Genomic DNA, 10,777 nt, shown 5'->3' with positions numbered 1-10,777 from the left:
ATGACTCACACCGTGAAAATGGCGGACAAGGATTGGCAGTAGTGAAGATGGGAGGGCAATCAAACCCTCAAGGTTTTTGTATAAGCCGTCTCTGTTATCTAAGGTACAATCATTACTTTCCCAGTAAGTGTAATCTAAGGCAGAGGCTTGCTCTTGTATGAATTTTAGGTCAACATTTGTTTCTAAATAGTCTGGGAGTGCGACAAGTGGCAGCTGTAAAGGCAAAGATAATACTTCCTTTCTGGGTGGTTGCTGTGAGGCAGCAGCTGCTTTCGCGGTTACGTCTGCAAGAGCATTTCCCACTGCTTCGTCTGTGTCAGCCGTGCTGTGCCCCTTCGTTTTAACAACTGCAATTGCCGATGGCAGCTGTATAGCCTGCAAAAGTCTTTGAACAAGATCAGAATTAGCGATCGATTTTCCATCAGCAGATGTGAAGCCTCTCTGTCTCCACAATGTGCCAAAGTCATGCACCACACCGAATGCATAACGGCTATCAGTGTAAATTGTTACCCGCTTATCCACATGTAACTCACAGGTGCGTATTAAAGCCATGAGCTCTGCTTTTTGTGCTGAGTGAAATGGTAATGAGTGAGCCTCTAGTATGATGTCAGGCAATGTCACCACCGAATAGCCACAAAGAAATGAGTTGTCATTTGGTTTTGAACAGGACCCGTCCACATAAACAATGACTGAGTCTGGTATTGGTGTCTGCTCTAAGTCTGGGCGTGGTGCTGTGGATTCCTGTATACGTGTCATACAATCATGATCGTCAGGGTCGTCTGAACCATCCTGTCGGTCAGAGGAACACAGCATACGAATGAGTAAGTGTGCTGGCGAATTGGGTGTGCTGCTTGCTTTTATAGTGAGATTTGCTGTTGAAGTCAGTGTAGCTTCATAACCTGAGCGACGTTGTGCGGTCATGTGTTGTGTAGTTATGTTTGCTAGAATGGTCGTGACCTGGTGATTGGTGTGTAGAATAGTGTCATGTGAGAGTGTGAGCTTCTCGCAGTCCCTTATCATGATAGAGCAAGCTGCTACTGCTCTCAGGCAGGCCGGCATCCCCTGAACTACTGCTGGCAGCACCTTTGAGTAGAAGGCTACTGGACAGTAGCCACAGCCATGCTCTTGGGCCAATACGCCTGCACAGGTTGTGCCGTTCTCTGTGACGTACAGGTGGAACGGTAAGTGGTAGTCAGGCAGACCCAAACAAGGGGCAGAGGTCAGCGCTCCCTGTAATGCATTGAAAGAGGCAGTCATTTCTGTTGACCACAGTATTCGAGGAGGCTTGTCTTTTTTGCAGCATTCACGCAGAATGTGGTCATGAAAAGAACAGTCTGGTATCCACTGTCTGCAATAGTTCACCATGCCTAGGAAAGACAGCATTTCCTTCTGTGTAGTGGGCTTAGGGACAGAGGTCACAGCTTTGACCCTGTCTGTAGTCATGGAACGTTGTCCGTGAGACAGTGTAAATCCCAAATATTGAACAGAAGTCTGACAGTACTGCATTTTCTTTGCTGATGCTTTGTGGCCAGTCTGTTGGAGGTGCTGGAGTAGCATATGTGTGGCAGTTTGACATAGTTTTTCACTTTCAGCACAGAGGAGGAGATCATCCACGTACTGGATCAAGGTACAGCCCTCTGGAGGAATGAAGCCGTCCAGGGTAGCACGTACCACCATTGAGAAAGCCGCAGGGCTGTCTAACATGCCTTGGGGTAAGCGAGTCCATGTGTACTGCTTATCTCTATGTGTAAAAGCAAATATCGGCTGTGTGTCCTCATGCACAGGTACTGAGAAAAAGGCGGAGCACAAATCCACCACAGTAAAATGTGTGGCTGTTGCTGGAATAGATGTCAGTATGCTGGGAACATCTGGGACAAGAGGTGGCAGAGGCATAATGACTGCATTAATTTGCCTTAAGTCTTGTGTGAAACGCCATACGCCAGGTTTGTTAGGCTTTGGCACAGGATTGACAGGAGTGTTATATGGAGATACTGTGGGCTTTATTACTCCAGCTGTCAATAAATCTCCTATGATGATGTCTAAGGCTGCGGCTTTTTCAGCGGAAATGGGATATTGCTTGACATATACCGGCTTGTTGTTTTTCAGCTGAGCATGATAAGGTGTACAGTCGATAAATCCTACATCATTCTCACCTCTTGACCATAATGTCATGTTTTGATATTCAGCTGGCAATGTGACAGCAAAGATAGTACAGTGTATGGGGTAGGTTAGATCTATGTGTCGACATGGTGCAGTAATGTCATAGCCTATGTCTGAGTTATGCGACAAAACCACTGTTTGGCCTTCACTGGTGTGAGCAGTTATCATGTTGTTGAACAGTGTGAGAGAAACAAATATGTGGCTTCCAGGCATGGGGTTACCTGGTAGTGGTGTCTGTACACGTGTTTGGCACAGTGTGTGACGTGGGGTACCAGTCAGATGGATATTGAGTTCATTCTCTGCTGAGGCGTCCAGCTGACACAGAGGCTGTTCCTTCTCCATGGTGTCGGTGCATAGGGCAGAGAAAACATAGCTGTTATCAGTGTCTGCAAACATTTCACCCTTTGTGTTAAATGAAATACACAAGTTCATTTTTGCCATTAAATCTCTGCCTAATAGATTCACAGGCGAGTTTGGAAGAATTATGAATGGATGATATGTAATTTCGTCTGGTTTTGGGCCCCAGCGTGTTTTTAGAGAATGAGTTTTGGGGCATTGCACTAGAGTTCCGTTTATTCCCATGGTGTTGATGCACACAGAGGAAACAGGCCCACTATAGAATTTTCCAGACAGTGAACTTTTAGTGGCTCCACTGTCAACTAAAAAGGAATAAATCTTTTCACCTATTTCTATATCTAACGTGGGCAAGCTTTCTGTGTTACGGGACAATTGCAAATGCAGCATCGTGTGTAGTGCTTCACACTGTCCCTCGTCTTCACCTGGGCCTCCCTATTGTCGGTCCAGTCTTTCGTTATCATATGGGTGGGGATTAAAATGTGGATTATAAGGTTGCTGCCTAAGTGCAAAAGGGCCATTATTTTGATGTGATTCCTGTCTGCGTTGCCAGTTACCTTGTCTGGAAGAGCTCTGCTGACGCCTAGTGGCAGGAGCTGGTCCTGTGTTTTGTGGTTGAGACCTACGTGCTGCTGATTTGCATTCCCTCCTCCAGTGTCCTATTTTTCCACAATAAAAACATGCGTCTCCACTCCTATCTCTCCTTCTGAAATCTCCCTGCTGCGCTTGTTGAGGGGGCGGGGCCCCTGCATACATCATTTTTTCACTTTCCTCTGAGCCTTCAACATCAAAATTCAACATCATCTTAACACTTTTAGCCTTCGTGCTGTTGGGGAAAAGATCTGCACCAGCTTTTGTTTTGACAAGTGTGATAAAGTTCTTTATCTTCATGTCATAGAGATTATCAGTGGCAGTCAGCTTCAATAGTTGTGAACATTCTGGATGAATATTGTTTAAGAATGTTGTTATGAAAATCTGATCATTTCCTCCTTCAGGCGTGCATGCCTCATTAGTCCAGCAGTGTGTGAAACGTTTGATTTTATCTCTAGACATTGTGAGCAGAAATTTCTTTAGATTTTGAAAAAAGGCTGTGATTTTGTCATCGTTTATCCACAAAAACGAGGTGGTGTTGGCTGCTTGGTCATCTTTAGGGTCTAGTTCCTCTACTTCTTCAATAAGCTGAGATTCAGTCACACCTGGAATTCGTTGACATAATATATATCTATAATCAGGCCCACCCAAGTGGTGGTATCTGGTTTTACAGTTAATTTTGATTTTTTATCGGACCCGTCTAAGGTCTTTGAATTATTCTGACCCATGGTCAGTGATTTCCAGAGGGGTTTAGACGCTTGAAGGATTTAAGTTAGTTTTTATTTTGCTGTGGCACACCTGAGGTTACTTGATTTTTTGCTAGCAATTTTATCTTTTTAGTGAGCAACTTCTCACTTTTTAACGAGCAACTTCTCGTTTTATGACCCCAGGCAACTTCCTGTGTCCTTTCTGCTGGTGAGCAACTTCTTAGTTTATGACAACAGGCAACTTCCTGTGTCCTTTCTGCTTTAATTTACAAAACAACAGGCAACTTCCTGTGTTTCTATGTGGGCCACTAAAGAAGGCTCCTCAGCGTATCCCACTTGTTACTATGTGGGCCACTGAAGAAGGCCTCGTCAGCGTATCCCGTTTCTATGTGGATCACTGAGAAAGGCATAACACAGTCTTATAAAATAAAAGACGAGTGCCTACCTTCGTCAGGATCCCACTTCTGACACCAAAATTGAAAGAAACGGCTTCCAGGGCCTAATCCGTGGATCGGCTTCCTCCGAGGCGTGGACGTCTATCAGCAGAGAATGTACCTTAGTCTGTAACACAGTCAAATATATTCTCAAGTAATATTCAAGCATGCCATTCAGCGTGTTAGTACGAGCTCGGGAGCAGCTTGGGAGAACAAGAAAACAGAGACTGCTTCAGGTTGTCTTCCCAAATTGACTCAACTTTATTCACAAGTACAACAGTTTATATAGAGGGACAAATTCATGAGTCAGCAGATTCTCAGTTTAAACCAGTACAGACCAAGATAAGGGAGCGTCTTTCTGCCCTTGGGTGAAGAAGCATCCTTTGTATAGTGTATCAGTTCAGCTACAATTGTGATTATCTCAGCGACATATTTTCAAGGCACGAAATAAAGAGTTCTTTCATTAGTGAATTCTGAAACAAACCATCTGGCCTTCAACAGGCGTCTCCTAAAAGATTAAGAAACTAATGTAGCTGAGGGAGTGATCTCTGTGGTATTTCAACCTTGTACCAGCCTGTGATTCTCACACATCAATTCTTGGGTCAAAGAGAAAAATAACTAAAACAAAGGGGCCTTATTGAATGACAGAGTTTTCCTGCATAATGTCACTATAAAACAATATCCAGTAAATGCTCCCATGGTACTAAAATACCTAACAATCACGTATATCAGGACATCTCTTCTGAACCAAGACGAAGTGGTGCTACAAAGGAATTATTTCTTTAGGAGAGCATTTAATAGCAGTCTGGCCTGCAACAAAATGCACCGCTAAAAATACAGTTTCTGCTTGTCCCAGAATTTATTAATTTTGAGAGTGAAGTTGTAGGACTGATGCTGGTTAGTGGTGTAGGTTTCATGGATGTGACACCTTGTGTAAAATGACGACCAGAGCATATTATTAGGTCAGTTCACTGTAGTTAGGCAGAGGTGTCTTAAAAAGTACCACCTTATACAAAACAAATGAAGGTCCAGTATAAGAAAGAATAAGAAGAGAAAAAAAGCAACATCCTGCTAAATGAAGTCATTTTTAAACATTACTCTAAATGTAGCCATTAGTTTTTGTTGCTGGCCATACAAAAATAAGTATACTTCAATTATATTTCCCAAGTATATCTTACCTAGTACGTATACTAATAATGCTTCTTGGGACTATATTGGCCCCCGTTTTAGTACATAACAGTATTCTTGAAATTAACTTTTAGATGTACTTTTTGTTCACCATAATTGTACTAGCATAATGTCATAATGTCTACAAGAGTATAATTAAATATACTCGACTCTATCACAATACTAACCTTACAAGTATACTATTAATTAATAGTATTACTAATGTTTCACATTGTTTGACTAAACAAATGCATTTATTAATATATGAGGTTCCATTCAGTTCAAGGAATTAAATTTTAGTGTGGCTGCAACTTACTCCTTAAGTTAAAAATTATGCTGTATATTGTAGTTTATATGTTATACTGCTTTCACAGTGAATCACATTTTATAGTAATACACTCTGAATGAGGATTTTTTTTTCTCAAAGATATTTTTATTGAGTTGAAGCAACAAAGAAAAGCAAATACACGCAGAATTGTCAAACGCCAAACAAGCAAGTTTCACAGTGACTGTTAAAACTGAAATATCAGAATACAGATTAATGACACACTCACATGTCTTATAGTTGCTTCCAGCAGTTTATCCCCTACCCACAACACTTAGAACCCCTATCCCTCAGACCAGGAAGGAAAAAACCCAACAAACAAAGCAAGAAAAAAGAAGCAAACAAATAAAAACAACTGAATGAGGATTTAAGTAATTACTCTTAGATCTACAGTAGAAAACAACAGAAATCCAGATGGTGTAATAGTATAATCTCAGTAACATCACCAATTGTTACATTTGCTGTATTTTACAGCTGTTTCCATGAGTACGGTGAGTTACCGTAAAAATAGTGTAATCTCATGGAATTTTCCCACAATTACATGCAAATTACAGTACTAAACTGCTAACATCCTTTAGAGTTTTTTACTGTTGATTTTGCAGTACTAAGCTATGGAAATTACTGCAAAGGCTAACAGTGTTCATGTTTTGAATCGGGTAATTTCATGGTGAGAAATGTCTTTGACAAAAAAAATGCAGGATTAATTAATAGCTGTATATGACTGCTAGGTTAGGACGTGGTTAGGTGCAAATACTTAAGAGAGAGAGATTTTGCTCTATTAATATTTAATGGAAATCTTTTTCTTCATAAGATTGTGGGCAAAGTCAATAAATTGTCTCCTGGCTTTCAGGTCCCCTTGAGCCAAATTTACAGTTTTTGCAATTAAGAAAAGAAAAAAAGATTTAAGGTGAAACAAATTTTTTCAATTCATGGAATGATGACATTATCACTCATTCCATATTGTTCCTAAAGTTTGCAGTCTTTTTTTTAGTTAAAAGTTAAAGCAGAGCTTGTTTTTTTAGCTTCTTTGATAATGTAACTCTGCATATGTGTACATGCATGTGCACTGATGTGTGCATGGGGGGTGATTTAACATTACAGTCCCTTGAAATAGCATTCATAGTCCTTGAACTTGTGCACATTTTGTCACCTTACAACCACAAACAAAAGATGTTTTTATTGACAGTTTCAATGGTAGATTAACACAAAGTAGCACATAATTGTGAAGTGGCATGAAAATAATACATGGTTGTCAAAATTCTAAGCAAATGAAATTTGGAAAAGTGTGTCATTCTTTTCTATTCACCCCCTGCTCTTCATAGAGCCACATTTTGCTCCAGTTACACCTGCAGGTCTTTTGGAGTACGTCTCTACCAGCTTTGCACATCTAGAGACTGAATTATTTGCCCATTCTTCACTGTAAAACAGCTCAAACTTAGACAGATTGGATGGAAAGCGTCTCTGAGTCTGTATGACTATGTTTACTGTTTTGTCTATTTCAAACAGATGCCTGTCCTCACCTCTGCAGTGCTGCCGTCTCCTCTAACCCGGCATGTTTCTAAGGTATGTTTTCTTTCTTTTGGATGTTGTTCTTGTGGTTTTTCTTCAGAGATGAGGTTTGCAGTGTCTGTGTGGTGCAGCCGGTCTAGTCTAGGGGTAATGTCAGAGATTGAAACTTTACTGATAAATTGTCCAACTAAAAAAATACCGGGGTCCACAAATGTCATGTGACAACTAGGGATGGGTACCGGTATCCGGTGCCGTTATGGTACTGGTTCTGACATAAACGGTAGTAAACAGACCGAAAAGCAGCGCACATTTCGGTGCTTTATTTCGGTGCTTTTTTTCCCCTGAGATATCATACACTTTGGATTCTAGCCAATCATTTTACCTTTCCGAGGATAGTAGGCGGGCCCAGGTACGTACGTTCTTTTAGAGCAGAGCTACAGATTAAAAATGCCCAAGGCGAAGCGGTCAAAGTCTGGCTGTATTTCACAGCAAAAGATGCAAACTCAGCAGCCTGCAACAAGTGCTTTAAGGTGATACTGTGCAAAGGAGGTAACATCTCGAATCTGACGACGAACCTGGCGACGCATAGCGTTTTTTTAAAAGCCGAGAAATGCACCATATTTGATAGCTTGCTGCAAGACCTCACACCAAGCACATCTACTGCGGCTGTGGTGCCTGTTATCAGACCCGGAGTTAGCAACATCCCCCAAGAACCCGAAGACGAGAGTCCTGGCCCCTAGCCCTGCCAGTGTAGCGGAAATGATGACGGATGATGATGCAGCAGCAGCCGTTCTTCTCTGGGCGAGGAGCTTAATGTTGTTCGTGTGTAATTTACGTTGAGTAGGCTAACCACGTTATTACATTAATGCATGTAAGGTGAAGTAGCAAACACCGTCGTAGTTACATGCAGCTGTCTTCTTGTTTGATGGCAGATGCTCCCTTCATCCTGGCCAAAAAAGCTAAAATGACAAAAGAAAAAGTGGAAAACAGCTAAACATGAGAGGTTTTTGGACAAAGTTTGTGTTTTTTCCATTGTTTAAGCACTGCTAACCTAACCTAAACGATACCCATCCCTAGTGACAACCTAATTGGCTTACGGGATGATGACGTCCAGAGATGGGCAGTAACGCGTTACTGTAATCCGATTACTTTTTTCCAAATAACGAGTAAAGTAAGGGATTACTATTGCAAAAACGGTAATTAGATTACTGTTACTTTCCCGTAGGAACACTGCGTTACTAAAACCGTGATTTTTTTTTTGCGAGAATGTCTCATGACAGTGACGTAAGCGAGTGCCACATTTGTGACAACAGCTGCGTGCAGATCAACAATGGATCATATATCGAGTGCGGGAGAGAGTATGAGCGTTTTCCTTTACTTTCTATGAAACAACAATTCCCACCAAGGCTTTTCAGTGTGAAATTTAGTGTATAGAAAATACCTGTGCCAGGTTGTCTCCATCTAGTGGTGAACATGGCCTCACCACTACATCAGGTGAGCTTTTCACTGTGCACAGTGACACAAAAGTCATTTAACAATTTAAAAAAAAGCAATGTTACAGATTCAGTAAGAACTGAAGTTTATCATAATCCTTCAAGTTTCACTCAGTAACAGCAACTTTTTAATATTATTGACTATATTTTAGAGTCACATTTATATGAAATGTCAAACAATCACAGAGTGACACTGAACTAAACAATCAATGCCATGTGAGTTGTTCTTGTTTGTTCTTTATCTCAGATTTATTGTAAGCAGCGGGAGTAGAAGCTAAAGAAAAATAGTAAAGATATGAATGAATCTCTGCTCTTACAGCTTTTATTGTGCCATAATGTCTGCTTTGAAACTGTCCTCTTGCTCGTCTCTTGGATGCTCACCTCTTCTTCACCTGTTCCTTTGACCAAACTGCTGCACTCTCGTTCTCTGCTCTCGCCTCCTCTTCTGGTTATAATTAGGATGCAGTCAGCATGTGCCAAACAAACTCCCCCCAAATCGATCATGTTTGATATGATGATGACGTTTTTAACATCTTATTTATGCACTTGTTGGGTGGGAAAGAGTAAACAAAGATGGGGCATAGAAGCAGAACTGAGTCCTACGTGTGGCGGGACAGTAACTGTGTGTGTATATGTAAGCATTTAAACACTGCAGAGAGTCAAATTAACAGTAACACTATTTTGTCTAAGTCCGCCATTGTAGAAATTCATTTCACCGAAACAATAACATGGCGCACAATGTGACAATAAACGTATAAAACACAAATTCTTACCTAGCAGGAGAATAAATAATCAGTATTTTAAGGCTACTGCATGTATAGATGTCACTGCTGGCTCACATAAGCTAGCTCTGAGACCCGCCAGAGTTTACGCCACAGTTGACTGTCGCGAAAGAGTCGTAAATCACCGGCATTGTAAAACTTAAAATGATTCCAGGGCATGTTATAAAACACCCAATAGATGTACTGGATATTAAACGGTATCAAACGACTAAATGAACACAGGGTTACAATTACATGCTCACGTCGTCACATCGAGAGTTTATTCATTAATCATCAGAGTTCAACAATGTTACATCCAGTTGAAAACAGCTTCACTAACGCCAGCAAAACAGGCTAACAGTATATAAGAGCACAAAAACAGCCGTGCTTATCAACAGCTCGACATATCCTCAACAACTCACCTCAGTATGTGTAACCCGTTCATGTGTTACGCCTGTTGTTCTTGCGTTGTGTTCTGGCGTGAAAGTAAGAGGCAGGAGACAGTACTGGGTCTTTGGCTCTTTACTGCACATCTGCAACACAGAAACATGTGTCTGATCTGTGTGTGTCACGCGACTGCCAGTACACCTCTCCTCCGGCCATGCTGAAAGCAGCTGTGTCTGCAGCTTCATTAACACTACAATAATATAATGAATCAAATACAACAAATTGTTTTAAAACATTAACTTAAGCTCTCAAAAACAAAAAGCACAAAATAAATAATATGTCACTGAAAAAAACATCAAAAACAACTTATAAGAACAATAAACAAAATAATTCAAAAACAAATAAACAGTCAGATAAATACAATTCAATAACCAGGACCCAATATTCTGGTACTTATAGTTCAAACATTATACTTCAGTACAATTATATTAATAACCGCCATCTAACAGGCAGTACAACACTGTACTTATAAAAACAATGACTGAAAGACAGCATCTCCAAAACATAAGAACATCTCCATACCTGCAACACAGAAATATGTGTCTGATCTGTGTGTGTCACGCGACTGCCAGTACACCTCTCCTGACGAAGGAAAAAAGAGTGCATGCTGTTAAAAAAAGACTGCCGCGAGTAGCCGCTAGCAATCAGGCTAACTTAGCATGCTAGCATTTTAGCTGCGTTCTCGGCTAAAACTCATAAGCGTATATTAGTGAACTCCGCCCTCCACAAAACTTATCCCGAATGAGTCTCTTAATGACAAACAAAAACGCGGCGGTTTGGCTGTATTCACATTGCAGCTTGGGATCTGAACAAACTTTAATTAGCTGAG

The 10,777-nt window shown here is 41.0% G+C and overlaps 2 long non-coding RNA genes across 3 annotated transcripts; both read right to left on the bottom strand.

Moving 5' to 3' along the window:
* Positions 1 to 259: 259 nt before the first annotated feature.
* Positions 260 to 5,440, bottom strand: LOC146690017 (uncharacterized). Its single transcript, XR_014915530.1, has 2 exons — positions 2,382 to 5,440; positions 260 to 385 (listed from the first exon to the last, which is right to left on the bottom strand). It is a non-coding gene; the product is annotated as an uncharacterized LOC146690017 (long non-coding RNA).
* Positions 5,441 to 6,626: 1,186 nt separating this feature from the next.
* LOC146690016 (uncharacterized) lies at positions 6,627 to 10,241 on the bottom strand. 2 transcript variants are annotated; one of them, XR_014915532.1, is made up of 3 exons: positions 9,122 to 10,241; positions 8,689 to 8,753; positions 6,627 to 8,206 (listed from the first exon to the last, which is right to left on the bottom strand). It is a non-coding gene; the product is annotated as an uncharacterized LOC146690016 (long non-coding RNA). The 2 variants fall into 2 exon arrangements; XR_014915531.1 differs by lacking the exon at positions 8,689 to 8,753 and having other exon boundaries at positions 9,058 to 10,241.
* Positions 10,242 to 10,777: the final 536 nt, after the last annotated feature.

The sequence above is a fragment of the Copadichromis virginalis genome, linkage group LG16, assembly GCF_057382275.1.
Source record: "Copadichromis virginalis isolate Kocher_CV1m ecotype Utaka linkage group LG16, C_Virginalis_male_GT1.1, whole genome shotgun sequence".
NCBI lineage: Eukaryota > Metazoa > Chordata > Actinopteri > Cichliformes > Cichlidae > Copadichromis > Copadichromis virginalis.
The sequence above is the reverse complement of the archived record's forward strand: the minus strand, read 5'-3'. Positions and strand labels throughout refer to the sequence as shown.